This window comes from Cornus florida, unplaced genomic scaffold, assembly GCF_030987335.1.
Source record: "Cornus florida cultivar Cherokee Brave unplaced genomic scaffold, ASM3098733v1 CherokeeBrave_3.0.0_Hap2_Chr09, whole genome shotgun sequence".
NCBI classification, from domain to species: Eukaryota; Viridiplantae; Streptophyta; class Magnoliopsida; order Cornales; family Cornaceae; genus Cornus; species Cornus florida.
Genome location: NW_026775579.1, coordinates 25,245,824 through 25,263,883, shown reverse-complemented (window position 1 = coordinate 25,263,883; position 18,060 = coordinate 25,245,824).

Here is an 18,060-nt window from a genome sequence, read left to right as displayed (position 1 = left end):
CCAAGACAACATTTTCAGGAAAAACACAAAGAATAAATCCCCCCTAAAATCACATTTTCTAAGTGACCATGTAAAGAATGGAATTTATTTCCAAAACAAAATTTCTAAAATACCTTTAGGTCAGAATATGTAACAAAAGTGTAAAATGAGTCCGTTCGAGGCTCATTTCACCAAAGAAGAAGCTTTGCCCGAAAACGACCATGCACGCAAACGTAACTTAACAAATAAGATTTGCTACAATGGTCCAAGGCTCAAAAATATGGCCGATACAAAATATGACCCCCCAACGGCTAAAATGCCAAAAACGAAGTTTGGAATGAAAACTTGGAATTCAAAATTTTGAAATGACTTCAAAATACCATTTGGCCTTTGGCCACACCTCATACATGTTAAATGAATTCTAGATAATGAATTTCATACACAATACAAGCTCCGGTACAAAATAGCGTACTAAAACGTATAAGTTTCATATGATCTCATTAAAGGCAAAAATCAACATCCATGACATAAATGTGATTCTAAAAGAAGTTTGGCCCTTGGCCTCATGTCATATATATAAAATGAGAATCAAAAGTGTGCTTAGGCACACATTACAAGTTTAGAATCAAATATACACATTTGACAAATAAGACTACAATTGGCATTCCGAGCCAACCTTCACAAAAATGGAAGTCTCCAAGTCCACAAACCATCCAAGCATAATGAGAACCTCAACTTTGATTCTTGTAGCTGAAAAATGTCCCCACTATGTGGGTGAGTAACATAAAGCTACTCGTAGGAATTGAGCATGCATCGACCAACGTTTTACAAGTTTGCATGATTTAATTATTGTGGTTCATTCCACCTAACGTCTATGTCAAATGTGAGACTCAGGGAGCATCCTAGCTACCTAAGATCATTTCTAGCATCAATCACATTATTCATGAACTTTCAACAACATTGAGTCATGCTTACACAAAGCAACAACATAGGAGCATGCTTACACAAAGTAACAACATAGAAGCATGCTTACACAAAGCAACAACATATAGATTCTCAAGGTTATCAACTTGAAGTCTAAAATGCAACATCAATTAAATATAACAATTTTGCATAATTAGAATATCTAATACCACACATCAAGATATAGATTGTCTAGGTTATCAACTAGAAAGCTAAAAGTGTATAATCAACTAAATATAGTAATTTAGTATGGATGTACTTAACAACATCAAAATCGCCAATGGCCAAAATCACAAGTCAACAAGGTAAACATGATTGTCAACTTGGAATTGAATGCGAAAACAAATAGTGGAAGACTTGGACATCACGTCTCGGATTTCCGCCGAGAACAAAATGGTTGTTCCAGGCACTAACCCGCAGGGAAAACCACCCTAAGTGCACACTATCTCAATTGGGGAGAACTCATACCTCCCGCACTAAAGCCGAACTTTAGCTATATCATATGTAACAACAATGTCCCAAGACTCCAAAATAAACCAAATAAGTTCATAACTTATACATATTACTACTACATAGTAACAAGTTAGTAATATAACTCTCAATTGTGCATAATAAGCATTTCACATTCATAATGCTATGAAATCACAAGTCAACAATATATTCATATTAGAAACATACTCTCATGAATATAAATTTAACAACAATGCCCTTCAATGCATATAACACAATCAAGTGAATACATCACAAGTCTAAATCCATGCTCTTACAATAGAAACAACTTCTAAAACATGATTAGATCCACGGATAAACAATATAGAATTTAATTACATCAAAATAATTAAACTCACTCGATTTCAAATCATTTCCAAATGGCCTCAATTTAATATATGATAAAAGACATATCATGGTCATTACATATATTCACACAAAAGCTTAATTAGGCCCATGAAACCACAAAATAGATTTTAATTAATTTTCTTAATTAAAGTCTCTAGATTTCCAAACTCAACCAAATGCTCTCAAATTAAAGTATGTTAAAGAACATGCCATGACTTAATTTAAATGCATATTACAACTCAATTTCGTGCAAGGTACGGCCATGGACTTTAATCTTTCACAAAAGATAAATATTAATTAAAAAGAGTAGTTCTTATTTAATTAATCCCAATTTAATATATGTTAACCAACATATTAAAGCAAGAGTTTCTACCATGCCACAATTGAAATCCAAATTTCTCATCATCATGAAAATTAAATCTTATACAAAGAATTAAATATTTCAAATTTCCTAGATTTGATACAAGGCATGCATATAGGTTGTATAAACATGGAAAACACACAATAAAACACATATAAAATCCTAAAACATTACCTACCTCCATTTGAGATGAAATCTCAAATCCCCACCAAAATAAATCGGCTCCGAATCCGACGAAACTCTTAGGTTTTATCGGGGACAACACTACGAACATGAATCCCAAGGAAGCCCCATCAAGAACACAACTTGATTTCAAACCTAAACTCAAGAAATGGCCAAAACGAGATTCCAATCGGTTGGGATCGAAGGCCTCGTCAACACGAACATAAAACACTAAGGCACAATAACTTTTCATTGAAGAGAAGAAGCTCAAAAGAGGAGAGAGAAGATGGCAGCCATGGGAGGAGCTTGGACCGGCCATGAGAGAGGAGAGAGAGAGGGAAAAATCTGATTTTTCTTTCTAAGACCTCCTATTTATAGAAAAACTCAAAAAATGCCCCGGACGGGCCCCACCAGGTCCGAAAAAGTGAAATTTTAGCAGACGCGCTCAAACGGAAAAACTCTATGAACAAAAAAGATTCAAAATTAGATAATATGAATAACATAAGAAACGACGTCAAAAATTGAGTCCCGAACAGAAAGTTATGCCCAAAACAAGTTTGGCGCAAACCGGTGCTAGAAACCATGAGACTGGAAAACATCGACCAGGAAGGAAATTCTAAGAGCCCATGACTCGACAAAATGTGAAAATGAATCCTGTACAAGGATCCAGACTCAAAACAAGGCGTTGAGCAATAACTTTCCTTAATTACACAATGGCCCCTCCTAAAAGTGAAAAATTATGAAACTGCCCCAGAATGAAAATATCTTCCGAAAGATATTTTCTTAGATACCCCAGAATAAAATATCTTCAAAAGATATTTATGAAAAACACCCCAAGAAAAGGGAATGTTTCCAAAGAACAATGCATCCATGCCCCTATGGACACTTGGAGCAACCAGAGTACTTTCTCACTAAAGAAAAGATACGTATCTCATAGAAATCATTGAAAAATGAAGATACGTGAAGTCAGAAACCAACTCTGAACACAAGAAGTGTGGTTACGCAAACAAAGTGCCAAATGGGAAAAAGACAAAATAGGGAAAGGACGAAAAGTGAATAGTGTTGAGAAACGAAAAATGTGGAAACGACACGGTCCTCAAATGAAGTTATCAATCCACAGAAAAGAGTCTCAGAAATCATTCCAGAGCACTGAAGATGACACTAAGCGATATGAAACTGAACTCAGAAAGGAAAAAGATCAACGGAAAAAAATATATTGGTGAAAATCTAAGGAAAGGGAAAAGAATGAAAATGACCGGGTCATTACAACCTTCCCACCTTAAAGGGATTTCATCCCTGAAATCCAGCCCAACGAAACAGAAAGCAAAACTAGGATAACTATAGAGTACATCTCCGAGTCTCCCTCACAACGCGCTACACCAGCGACCTCAAAGCTGAAAGGTACACACAAACCAGTGTCAATTGCACTCGCGTGCTCATGACAAGGCAACCCCTCAAGGGAAAAGTGACCATATGGCCATACGACAAGTCAAAACTCACACACTGAACCCAAGGTCAAACAAGGGAATGGAAGACAACAACCGAAAGCATCCCTCCTAACGAACCACCATACGAGTTTAAAAACAACCAATAAAAAAACTCCAAAATAACAACGTATCAAATCAAGGTACTGAACAGAGACGACATGGCAGTACGAATAGCAACCAGAACCCGCCCACGACGTACTCAAATGTGAAGTAGCAATAACAGTGCCTAGTGCCCGCCCACACTTACTCGTCAGTAAGGTAGCATCGACGACAACTAGTACTCGCCCACAACACGCAACTTTGTACAGTAGCATGACAGTATAAGGCACTAATTCATAACCTGCCCCCCATTAGGTCTACCCAAGAAATCTCTCGATACAAATGACATCAATGTCAAAAATGATCGTTACCAAAAGCACTATGAAGACCAACATTTTGTGAGAGTTGAGATATGGTCCAAAGATGTCTGGCCAGACCATCCTTCCCAATCTCAAAACCCTGACAACAATGCCATGGGTACCGCTATGCTTAAGGCCTTAAATCCTCAATACAACAAAACCAGCATCTCCAATGTCTCAAAATACTCCAACCAACAACATTAATGAAGAATTTAAAGCCTAAAAAGCAAATCGGAACCTCCAAAAATCAAAATAAACCTCTCCATAAGACATTTCATCGAAAGTCCTTCATATCTCCCTGAAATAGATCAACTATAAGACTACACCGTAACCAAACATCAGATCCGCATCTCTATCATGGATGACTAAATCTTCGAAATACAAGTCCACCAAGTGGTACACATATCAAAATGCCAACAACTAAGGTTACAAGATGAATCTCTCAAAACCATGCTTGGCAACACCAAGTTAAATCAAAATTCCTCAATTTCTATTGATCCATAAGCAACCACTAGAACTACGATTCCTCAAGACCATGCCTAGTTATAACTAGGACGAGAAAACTCCACAGACAAGCCATATCTAACAGTGATCCTTCAAAACTCCTCCTAAGAGTCAACAACATTAAGATTTCCAAAACTAAAACAAGTCCCAAAAAGACGTTCTCAAAAGAGCATCAAGCTCACCTCACGAATCAAACAAATCCTCAATGGTATGGACATATGTCCCCACAAAATGATCTCACACCAATCAACTCACTCTGAGCACCACAGCCATCAACAACCACGGCAGAAACTCCCCAAGGGAAGACACGAAAGAAAGGGAACCACCAGTCCTAAAAAGGACAACTCCACAACTCCATCTCTATAACGAGAGACAGCAAGGCTAAAGACTTCACCCCCTACATGGAAGTGAGTTGACCAAAATCCATCAAATCCTCACCAAGGACTCAAGACAACGATGGTGACCCTCACGGATCAGTTAACCTCAAAACAGAGCATAACACAATGAAGAAAAGAGACTCACTCCTTGTGAAGTGCCTTACACGAACCAAACATGAAACCATTATGGAAATCCGCATACACACTACGTACGACCGAGGGAAAATAAAAGGGAATACCAAACCTGGAAGTCATGCATATGACAAGGAATGCAACTAGCAGAAAAAAAAAATCTACTCACGTAGATAAAAATCAAAAGTACATACTGCACATCTCCACATAAACACAAAATCATATCAATAAAGCACATAAACAACATGGCATCTCTATGCATATAAAGAAGGCATGTTAATGCCACACAATAAGAAGGCAAATGTGGATACACCTCTACCTACTCATGCATCACAATACCATAAATTATACTACTAACATGGTAGTAAAAGAAACTGCATAAGACAATATAATGCAACAATGAACCCTATGGAGATTGTGTCCTAGAGTGTCTAAGAAAAGAAAGGACAATTCCTAGTCATAAACTATCTCCAAAACCAATGTGACAACAACCTGTCTCCAAACAAACGTGAGCCCTTACCACAACGGTAAGACTCTAACAATCTAACTCCGAATCTAGAGGTGACACTACAAGTGACACTAATAGTGCAGTGCTCTCACTACCCGTAACATCAATCAGTCAACTTGATCCCAAAAGCGTCATCATGCAAGAACTCCTTAAGGAAAATGGCAACTACAACCATACCAATAGCAACTAAATCAATCACCACGACTGATCCCCAAAACAACCATCATCATCACCGATCAAAGGACAATGCCTATCAAAACAAAACCAACACTGATTCCATCCGGACTGCGCTTGTAGCTAGCCAGCTCGGTAGCATAACAGTGCCATGCATCCACCCATAAACGTACCCACCCACGAAAAATGCAAGTTCCAGAGGAATCTTCCTGGATAATCAAGGATCCAAAGAGGTCCATAACCTCATAATGGCCCAAAACCAACAAATCCACCACTGCGGTAACACCAAATGACTTATCTCACAAGAACCTAAACAAAAGGTAACCATCCACCTACCTCAAAACCAATGCTAGGTCGATAACAACCTACACCACCACGAGACTGTGACTACAATCACCATCCACCCTAACTCGTGCCTCAATGACCAAACCCGTGTCATGCCAAACATGCTGCACAGTTATGCATATAAAAATCTAATCTAGCACAGATCATATGTCATGCTCTTTACAACAAATTTAAATCATGCTAAAAAAATGGCATACCACATGTAGCACGTAAGCACATAAACATGTTATCAAACCAAAACATGTTAGCGCGAAGCATATAAGCATATAAAGCATGGCAACATAAGCATAATATGCATCCAAAACCCGTCGTCCAAGGTATTCAAACCAAGGAGCTCTGATACCACTTGTGACAGCCCAAGTTTTTCAACCCGGTGCTTCAGTGATGAACCGAAAGATAACCCGATAACAGATCCAAAATGCGGACGCAAAAGACAAAAAAATGGTCTCTAGAGATACAACATGGCTCTAAGACACCATTATGACCCTCAACGAGGTCACGGAACCCAAAGGAATCAAATGCGGAAGTAACGTTTTCAAAAACGAAAAAGAATTAACCTAGGGGCAAAAACATCATTTCTAGCTTAAAAGTGGGTGCCACTGAGCACACCATTGGAAAGACAATGAAAAATTAATGAATTTAGACTCAAAAATCACTTGATTCAGAGTCTGGATGAAGAAAATATGGTTAACGGAAGAAACAGGGGCAAAACGGTCAAAAAGTACCAACCCAAGAACATCTAACCGGTTAGGAGATCTTTCTAACCGGTTAGAAAACAAAAATTAGTGACCAACTCACTGGCCACACTCATCTAACCGGTTACGAGATTCATCAGCCGTACATTTGACCCGTACACTTGTACTATAACTTAGCAAAAACCTGGTAGTAAGGGGTTTTCAGGAAAAAAGGAAATTTGAGGGCCTAGATGACATTTTCTGGAAAAACACAAAGAAGAAACCACCCTCAAAAGCGAATTTTCTACGTGACTACAAAGAGAAATTGAAAAATACTCATTGTAAAATGCCCAAAATGCCCTCCCAAGAAATCTGGTCCAGAGGGTCGAAAAAGCTGTTAAATAGAAAAACAAAAGCTGAACTTCGGAAAGTGTTTCTGATGCCAAGACGACATTTTTAGGAAAAACACAAAGAAGAAACCCCCCCTAAAATCACATTTTCTAAGTGACCATGTGAAGAATGGAATTTATTTCCCAAATGACATTCCCAAAATACCCTTAGGTCAGAATATGCAACAAAAGTGTAAAATGAGTCCGTAGGAGGCTCATTTCACCAAAGAAGAAGCTTTGCCCGGAAATGACCATGCACGCAAATGTAACCTACCTAATAAGATGTGCTACAACAGTCCACGGCTTAAAAATATGGCTGATACAAAATATGACCCCCCCAACGGCCAAAATGCCAAAAACGAAGTTTGGAATGAAAACTTGGAATTCAAAATTTTGAAATGACTTCAAAATACCATTTGGCCTTTGGCCACACCTCATACATCTTAAATGAATTCTAGATAACGAATTTCATACACAATACATGCTCTGGTGCAAAATAGCATACTAAAACGCATAAGTTTCATAAAATCTCATTAAAGGCAAAAATCAACATCCATGACATAAATGTGATTCTAAAAGAAGTTTGGCCCTTAGCCTCATGTCATATACTTAAAATGAGAATCAAAAGTGTGCTTAGGCACATATTATAAGTTTAGAATCAAATATACACATTTGACAAATAAGACTACAATTGGCATTCAAAGCCAACCTTCAAAAATGGAAGTCTCCAAGTCCACAAACCATCCAAGCATAATGAGAACCTCAACTTTGATTCTTGTAGCTGAAAAATGTCCCCACTACGTGGGTGAGTAACATAAAGCTACTCGTAAGAAATGAGCATGCATCGACCTACGTTTTACAAGTTTGCATGATTTAATTATTGTGGTTCATTCCACCTAACGTCTATTTTCAATGTGAGACTTATGGAGTATCTTAGCTACCTAAGATCATTTCTAGCATCAATCACCTCATTTATGCAATTCCAACAACATAGAGTCATGCTTACACAAAACAACAACATAGAAGCATGCTTACACAAAGTAACAACATAGGAGCATGCTTACACAAAGCAACAACATATAGATTCTCAAGGTTATCAACTTGAAGTCTAAAATGCAACATCAATTAAATATAACAATTTAGTATAATTAGAATATCTAATACCACACATCAAGATATAGATTCTCTAGGTTATCAACTAGAAATCTAAAAGTGTGTAATCAACTAAATATAGTAATTTAGTATGGATGTACTTAACAACATTAAAATCGCCAATAGCCAAAACCACAAGTCAACAAGGTAAACATGATTGTCAACTTGGAATTGAATGCGAAAACAAATAGTGGAAGACTTGGGCATCACGTCTTGGATTTCCGCCGAGAACAAAATGGTTGTTCCGGGCACTAACCAGCAGGGAAAACCACCCTAAGTGCGCACTATCTCAATTGGGGAGAACTCATACCTCCTACACTAAAGCCGAAATTTAGCCTTATCACATGTAACAACAATGTCCCAAGACTCCAAAATAAACCAAATAAGTTCATAACTTATACATATTACTACTACGTAGTAACAAGTTAGCAATATAACTCTCAATTGTGCATAATAAACATTTCATATTCATAATGCTATGAAATCACAAGTCAAGAATATATTCATATTAGAAACATACTCTCATGAATATAAATTTAACAACAATGCCCTTCAATGCATATAACACAATCAAGTGAATACATCACAAGTCTAAATCCATGCTCTTACAATAGAAACAACTTCTAAAACATAATTAGATTCATGGATAAACAATATAGAATTTAATTACATCAAAATAATTAAACTCTCTAGATTTCAAATCATTTCCAAATGGCCTCAATTTAATATATGATAAAAGACATATCATGGTCATTACATATATTCACACAAAGCCACAAAATAGATTTTAATTAATTCTCTTAATTAAAGTCTCTGAATTTCCAAACTCAACCAAATGCTCTCAAATTAAAGTATGTTAAAGAACATGCCATGACTTAATTTAAAAGCATATTATAACTTAATTTCGTGCAAGGTACAGCCATGGACTTTAATCTTTAACAAAAGATAAATAGTAATTAAAAAGAATAATTCTTATTTAATTAATCCCAACTTAATATATGTTAACCAACATATTAAAACAAGAGTTTCTACCATGCCATAATTGAAATCCAAATTTCTCATCATCATAAAAATTAAATCTTATACAAAGAATTAAATATTACAAATTTCCTAGATTTGATACAAGGCATGCATATAGGTTGTATAAACAAGGAAAATACACAATACAACACATATAAAATCCTAAAACATTCCCTACCTCCATTTGAGATGAAATCTCAAATCCCCACCAAAATAAATCGGCTCCGAATCCGACGAAACTCCTAGGTTTTGTCAGGGACAACACCACGAACATGAATCCAAAGGAAGCCCCATCAAAAACACAACTTGACCTCAAACCCGAACTCAAGAAATGGCCAAAACGAGATTCCAATCGGTTGGGATCGAAGGCCTCGTCAACACGAACATAAAACACTAAGGCACGATAACTTTTCATTAAAGGGAAGAAGCTCAAAAGAGGTGAGAGAAGATGGCAACCATGGGAGGAGCTTGGACCGGCCATGAGAGAGGAGAGAGAGAAAAATCTTAATTTTCTTTCTAAGACCTCCTATTTATAGAAAAACTCAAAAAGTGCCCCGAATGGGCCCCGCCGGGTCCGAAAAAGTGAAATTTGAGCAGACGCTCTCAAACAGAAATACTCCATGAACCAAAAAGATTTAAAATTAGAAAATATGAACAACGGAATAAACGACATTAAAAACTGAGTCCCGAGTAAAAAGTTATGCCCAAAACAAGTTTGGCACAAACTAGGGCCAAAAACCCTGAAACTGGAAAACATCAACCAGGAGGAAATTGTAAGAGTCCATGACTCAAAAAAAATATGAAAATGAATCCCATACGAGGATCTAGGCTCAAAACAAGGCATTGAGCAATAACTTTCATTAATTACACAATGGCCCCTCCAAAAAGTGAAAACTACGAAACTACCCCAGAATGAAAATATCTTCCAAAAGATATTTTCATAGATACCCCAGAAATAAAATATCTTCAAAAGATATTTACAAAAAACAACCCAAGAAAAGGGAATGTTTCCAAAGAACAAAGCATCCATGCCCCTATGGACACCGAGAGCAACTAGAGTACTTTCTCACAAAAGTAAAGATACGTATCTCATAGAAATCATTGAGAATGAAGATACGTGAAGTCAGAAACCAACTCCGTACACAAGAAGTGTGGTTACGCAAACAAAGTGCCAAACGGGAAAAAGATAAAATAAGGAAAAGGACGAAAAGTGAATAGTGTCGAAAAACGAAAAATGTGGAAACGACACGGTCCTCTAAGGAAGTTGTCAATCCACATAAAAGAGTCTCGGAAATCACTCCAGAGCACTCAAGATGACACTAAACGACATGAAATTGAACTCAGAAAGGAAAAAGATCAACAGAAAAAAAAAAATATCCGTGAAAATCTGAGGAAAGGGAAATGTGTAACGATCCGGTCATTTGCCTCCCTTTCATTTTTCTTGTAATTTTAAGAATGAATTTTTTTCGTTTAATTTTCTTTTCTGAGCTCTGTTACATGTCGTTTAGTGTTATCTTGAGTGCTCGGAATTGGTTTCTAAGACTCTTTCATGTGAATTGACAACTTCCTTTGAGGATTGAGTCATTTTCGCATTTTCACTTTTTGGACACTATGCGCCTTTTATCCTTTTTCCTGTTTCGTCTTTTCCCTATTATGTCTTTTCCCCGTTTGTCACATTGTTGGCACAACCTCACTTCTCATGCTCGGAGTTGGTTTTTGACTTCACGTGCCTTCATCTTGAGTGGTTTCCTTAAAAAACCTATCTTCACTTTTGCAAGAAAGTACTCTGGTTGCTCCCGGTGTCCATAGGGGCGTGGATGCACAATTCTTCAGAATCATTTTCTTTTCTTGGGGTGTTTTTCGTAAATATCTTTTGAAGATATTTTAGTTCAGGGGTGTTTAAGAAAATATCTTTTGGAAGATATTTTCATAATGGAGCAGTTTAGCAGTTAATCCTTCTTATAGGGGCCATTGTGCAATTAACGAAAGTTATTACAAAATATCTCGTCTGGAGCCTGGATCCTCGTACGAGATTCATTTTCACTTTTCGTTGGCTCGTAAATTCATAGAATTTTCTTCTGGTCGTTTTTCTCCAGTTTCAGAGTTTCTGGACCCGGTTGCAGCCGAACTTGTTCAGGGCATAACTTTCTGTTCGGGACTTAGTTTTTTATGCCGTTTCTTCCGTTGTTCATATTTTCACATTTTGAATCTTTTTCGTTCATGGAGTTTTGCCATTTGAGCATGTTTGCTCAAATTTCACTTTTCTGGATCCAGCGGGGCCTGTTCGGGGCACTTTTTGATATTTCTATAAAAGGGGGGTGAAATATTTTGTTTTTCATCTTCCCCACTGTCCTTGCATAACCTGAAGCAGCCATGGATGCCCATGGAGCTGCCACCTTCTCTCTCCTCCTTTGATTTACTTTTCCTAAGTAAAAAGTCTTTGGCCTTCACTGTTTTTGTTCCCCTCGACGTGTTCTACCATTCCCCCTTATTAGAATTCATTTTTGACCATTTCTTGAGTTTGGGTTTGAGGTCAAGTTGTGATTTTCATGGGGTTTCCTTCGGATTCATGTAGATCGTGTTGTCCCCGACAAAACCCTTCGGTTTCGGCGGATTCGGAACACTTTTTTTTCGGTGGGCCTTTGAGGTTTTCATCTCAAATTGAGATAGGGGGTGTTATAGGTTTAATTATTGTTATATAACATGCTATTGATGCTTATACAACTTGTTTACATGCTTAAATATGAAATCTAGAGATTTTATTATTTAATTTTCTTGTGAAGGATTTAATTTTCCCGGTTGTCCATAGCTTTGTTTAATCATGTGGCATGATAGAATATTACCCCTTGATATGTGGATTAACATATATTAAATTGAGAGAAATTGGACAAGTAACGAAGATTTTATTTAATATTTTACTAGAATAAAATATTAATTCATATAGCCTTAACTAACTTGAAATCAATGTGTGTTAGCATATTATATTAGGCCCTAGCATGCTCTTCAACATAGATTAAATTGAGAGTAATCAGAGAAGTTTTGAAATCTAGGAAAATTTTAATTAATTAGATTAATTAATTTATTCCGAGTGTACTATTCACCCCATTGGAATTCTGACTTAACATTCTTGATATGCATGCTATATGGTTTCACATATAATAAAATCTAGAATATTTGGTTAGGTTTTGAAATCTATCATTTATTATTTTTCTAGTATTAAAATTTAATGCTCATGGCCATTCATTGCATGGAATTCACTTGTGTCGTGTTTTTAAATCATGTCATGGTATGTTGTATAACATATTTAAATTTGAGATCACTTGGATGAATTTCAAAACTTAGAGATTTTAATTAAGTGTAATAATTAAAATCCATTCAATAGCTCATTGGTCTTGATTAAGTTTTTAACTTGGAATTCATGCTTTTCGTGACAAATTCCTTCACATGTATCAAATTGAGAATAATCAGATAAGTTTGAAACATAAATTCATTTACTTCCTTTGTATGGAACTTAATTAACATGGTTATGTCTTGCATGAAATGGGCTTGCAACTTAACATTGAACTTGACCTTGATATGATCCTTGACACACCTTGTTCATAGAACATTTGGACTTACCTCGTAATCGTGATAACTTAATCCCTTAGGTTGATTAAATTTTCCTTTTTAGGCTTCCATCGGTTTATTCATGACCCCTTGTATCTAGGTTTCATTAATGTACTTAATGAACATGCACACTTGTCTTAGAATGATTTAATTACTCATATGTTGCTTAAAAAGTAATTGAGTTATGTATCTTATACTTGTGGTATATTAACTTCAATGAACTCCATGTGCTATATATCTTGGATGTTGTCCATATAGTAGCATACTATGATTTCTTGTCATCTCACATGCCATGATAGTTGATGAACTAGGGGCATGACTTGCGTGTTCCAAAATCTTGGTTGTGCATGAAACGTGGTTAATGTATTTATTGTATTTGAAACAATCTTAACTTGCACAACTTATTGATTTTGGAACTTGGGATATCAATCAAGAAAAGGGGAAGGTACCCATGGGTTGATAATCCCTGAAGTGATCACAAGAATAGGGGAAGGTACCCTTGGGTTGATAATCCCTAAAGTGATCCCAAGAATAGGGGAAGGTACCCTTGGGTTAGTAACCCTAAAGTGATCGCAAGAGTACGGTTTTAATCCGGGTGATATCGAAGTTTCCACATTGTTTGATTTCACTCTTTAAATTTCAAGTTGCTATTCTTCGAAGATTTAAACTTTTCGTGTATGTGAAATGCTCCAATCATGCCAATTGCATTTATAATGGAATTCTTGCTAACTTATATCCGAATATACTTCTTGTTGTGTTAAATAGTATGTTCTAATCATGTAAAGTGCCTTGATAATGTGAACTTGTATTCTAGTAACTCATTGTCATGTTGTATGGATTATTCCAAACTTTGCCTAATTACATTAATAATGTAATTCTTGTTAACTTGTATTCAAGCATCCTTCTTGTCATATTCTTTGAATTATCCAAATCTTGATTCGTTTCATACGTGTTTAAGTATCACGATTCTTGTTGATTATTACTCTAGGGTAGCTTAGGATGCTCCTTAAGTCTCATTGTGACATAGACGTTAGGTGGCATGAGTCCCTCTGACATGTTTCACCTTAAGGTGATAAAATTGTAAAATGCTAGGTCGATACATGCTCATCTCCTACGAGCAGCATTATGTTGCTCACCCCTACATTACTGGGGCATATTTTAGGTACAGGACTTAAGACTTGAAGGTTTCATTGCCTTGGATGATTTGTAGCTTCTCATGACAAAACTTGTATTCTTTGATTCTATGTATGTAAAGTGTGTATAAGTACGCTCTTTTCATTGTATTCAACATGTATAAGATGAGGCCGGTGGCCAATAACATGTATTATGTATTCTATGCACTTTACTTTCAAAGTTATTATGAAAAACATTGAAAATTCACAAGTCTTTTCTTCATAACTTTTGCATTGGGCATGGGAATTCCACTCTTTCTTTTTCATAGGGATTCTATAATCATGTATGAGGTGTGGCCAAGGGCCAAACACCATTTAGTGTTCATTTTTGCATTTTAGTTCACATATTGCATTTTAGGCTAAAATAGTAGAATCCGAGCCTTTAAGGGTTCATTTTCAAATCGGGTGGTGCAAAGTGTGTTTCGGCACCTCCACTAGGTCTCATTGATCTTATATGAAGTGTGGCCAAGGGCCAAATGGTCATTTGAAACCATTTCGTAATTTTGGTTTCCATATTTTTCATTTCAAGTTCATTTTCGCCTTTTTGGCCGCTGGGGGGTCGGATTTTGACTCGGCCATTTCCAGGAGCTGCGGACCATTCCCACATGCTCAAAATCTCCATTTATGTCTGCGTGCATGATCGTTTCCGGGAAAAACCTCTTCCTTGGCAATTTGAGCCTTCTAGGGATTCATTTTGCATTTTTTTTGTATAATCTGATTTAGGGGCACTTTAGGGTTTTCCTTTGGGAAATGAACTCCAGTTTCCTTGTGGTCACTTAGAAAACATGATTTTATGGGGGGTTTCTTTTTTGTGTTTTTCCAGAAAATGTCGTCTTGGTGCCGAAAATCGATCACAAAGTTCAGTTTTCTGTTTTTTTTTTTTTTTAGCAGCTTTTTGGACCTCCATGACCAGATTTCATGGAGGGGCATTTCGGGCATTCTACATTACATTTTTTTTTGAATTCTCTCATGATTCACATAGAAAATTCAATTTTGAGGGAGGTTTATTCTTTGTGTTTTTCAAGAAAAATTCATCTTCTAGACCGTTTTTGCTCTCAGTTGCAGACAGTCACTGTAGCAACTTTTAACCTTCTTATTCAGTTCTAATCTTGGGGCATTTTGGGGATTTTACAGTGAGTTTTTTTCAATTCTGTACATGAGGTCGGGTAGAAAACTCGATTTTAGGGGGGGTTTCTTCTTCGTGTTTTTCCAAAAAAATTCGTTTCGGCCTCTGTTTCAAGCCTTAGTTCTGGAACCTCACTTTTTTTTTTTCTTGCTGTCAGCTGGTGCATGCCATTGGGCACCGATGGGCTCGTGCATGGGCGCCATGTGCGCCATGGCCTTCATCAGGCCGCCGTGACGTCTCAACTTCAAACCCTCATTTCTTCCTCGTCCAGACTCGAAATCGAGTGAACTTTTTTTTGAACTTGACTAATTTTTTGCTGTCTTTCCAACGGTGTGCTCGGTTGCACCCGGATCTTCCCAGATAATTACCTGTTTACCCTTTTAGCCTTAATTGCTCATTTTTCTTTGTCAGGCTGTTTCTCCTTCGTCCGGACTCCAAATCATGCGATTCTTGAGTCCATCCTGACTATTTGTTTTGTTGTCTTTCCAGCAATGTGCTCGGTGGCACCCAATCCACATTTTTCAGAAATGAGTATTTTACTCCTGGGGGCTTATTTGTCATATTTTTGATCTTTTGCTCCCGCATCAGTTCTCATTGAGTTCCACAACCTCATGGAAGGTCACTTTGACTTCTTAGAGTCTTAGTTTCTATTTTCACTTTCTCATATCGGATCTGTTATTGGGTCAATCTTCGGTTCATCACAGGACACGCTGGCCGAAAAACCAGGGTCGTCACAGGTAGTATCAGAGCGTCCGGGTTCGAATACCTTGGACGACGGGTTTTGGGTGCATATCATGCTCACGTTGTTTTGCTTTAATGTGTCATTTATATCTTGATAACATGCTTTGTTTGATAACATGTCTTGTATGATAACATGTTCACATGCTTGGGTGTTTTGAGATATCTATTATTTGTTAAGTATACTTTATGTGTATATATGCTCTTGATAATATGTTTTGATTTGATAATATGTCTGTTTGCTTATGTGGCACCTCGAGTAGATAGTCCACTGCTATGATACAGGCTAGCTGTTTACTTTTATATCTGGTTTTGGCATTGTCTCTTAGGATTTGTCGTATCCCTTGGATGCATTCTTGTTTCACGAGTTTCCTCTTTGGATAGGAGAAATTCATTCTTTAAGGACCCATGTTGGGAACCGTCTTGTCTGTTCTGTCAATCGATGCGAGTAAGGCTCATGTGAGTGTAGAATCGCAATTCTTATTTGGTGGAGTAAGACGTAGGCTAGGGAGGCACCGTTTCATTTCCTTTTCCTTCGTGGCTTCTAGATATAAGGCTTTAAGCGTAATGGTGCCAGTGTCATTGTTGTCAGAGTTTTGGGATTAGCTACCCCAACTCTCGCAGGTGCCTGGTTCCCGTAGTGCTTTTGGTAATGATTATTTTTGACGTTGATGTTATTTGCATCGAAAAGTTCCCTTCTAGGGCATGATATGAACTAGTGCCTTATACCGTCATGCTACCTTACTGACAAGTAAGTGTGGGCGGGTTCTGGTCGCTGTTCGTACTGTCTTATCACTCATTTCTTTCATCGCGTTTTGACGTTTCATTTTCTTAGGATTCTTTCGGTAGTTGACGTTGAGTTAACGTGCCTATTCGTATGAGGTGTTGTCTCAGTTCATGGTTTCGCATTCCTTCAGTTGATCTTTAGACTTCAGGATTTGTCCTTCAGTGCGTTGTGAGTTGTCCTTTGATTTGACCTTTTGTTCGGTCATTATTCTGTTCTCTCTGGTATGTTCCTAATTTCGGGGATGAAATTCCTTTAAGGAGAGTAGGTTGTAACGACTCGGTTATTTACCTCCCTTTCCTTTTTCTTGAAATTTTACGAATGAATTTTTTTCGTTTAAATTTCTTTTCTGGGCTCTGTTTTGTGTCGCTTAGTGTCATCTCAAGCGCTCAGAATTGGTTTCTGAGACTCTTTCATGTGAATTGACAACTTCCTTTGAGAACCGAGTCATTTTCGCATTTTCACTTTTTTGACACTATGCGCCTTTTGTCCTTTTCCCTGTTTCGTCTTTTCCCTATTCTGTCTTTTCCCCGTTTGTCACATTGTTGGCACAGCCTCACTTCTCATTCTCAGAGTTGGTTCTTGACTTCACGTGCCTTCATCTTAAGTGGTTTCCTTGAAATACGTATCTTCACTTTTGTAAGAAAGTACTCTGGTTGCTCCCGGTGTCCAGAGGGGCGTGGATGCACAATTATTCAGAATCTTTTTCTTTTCTTGGGGTGTTTTTCGTAAATATCTTTTGAAGATATTTTATTTCAGGCGTATTTAAGAAAATATCTTTTAGAAGATATTTTCATTCTGGGGTAGTTTAGCAGTAAACCTTTTTTGAAGGGGCCATTGTGCAATTAACGAAAGTTATTACAAAATATCTCGTCTGGAGCCTGGATCCTCGTACAGGATTCATTTTCACTTTTTGTTGACTCGTAAATTCATAGAATTTACTTCTAATTGTTTTTCTCCAGTTTCAAAGTTTTTGGACCCAGTTGCCGCCAAACTTGTTCAGGGCATAACTTTCTGGTCGGGACTCAGTTTTTGATGTAATTTCTTCCGTTGTTCATATTTTCTCATTTTTAATCTTTTTTGTTCACGGAGTTTTGCCATTTGAGCGCGTTTGCTCAAATTCCACTTTTCCGGACCCGAGGGGCCCCGTTCGGGGCACTTTTTGAGATTTC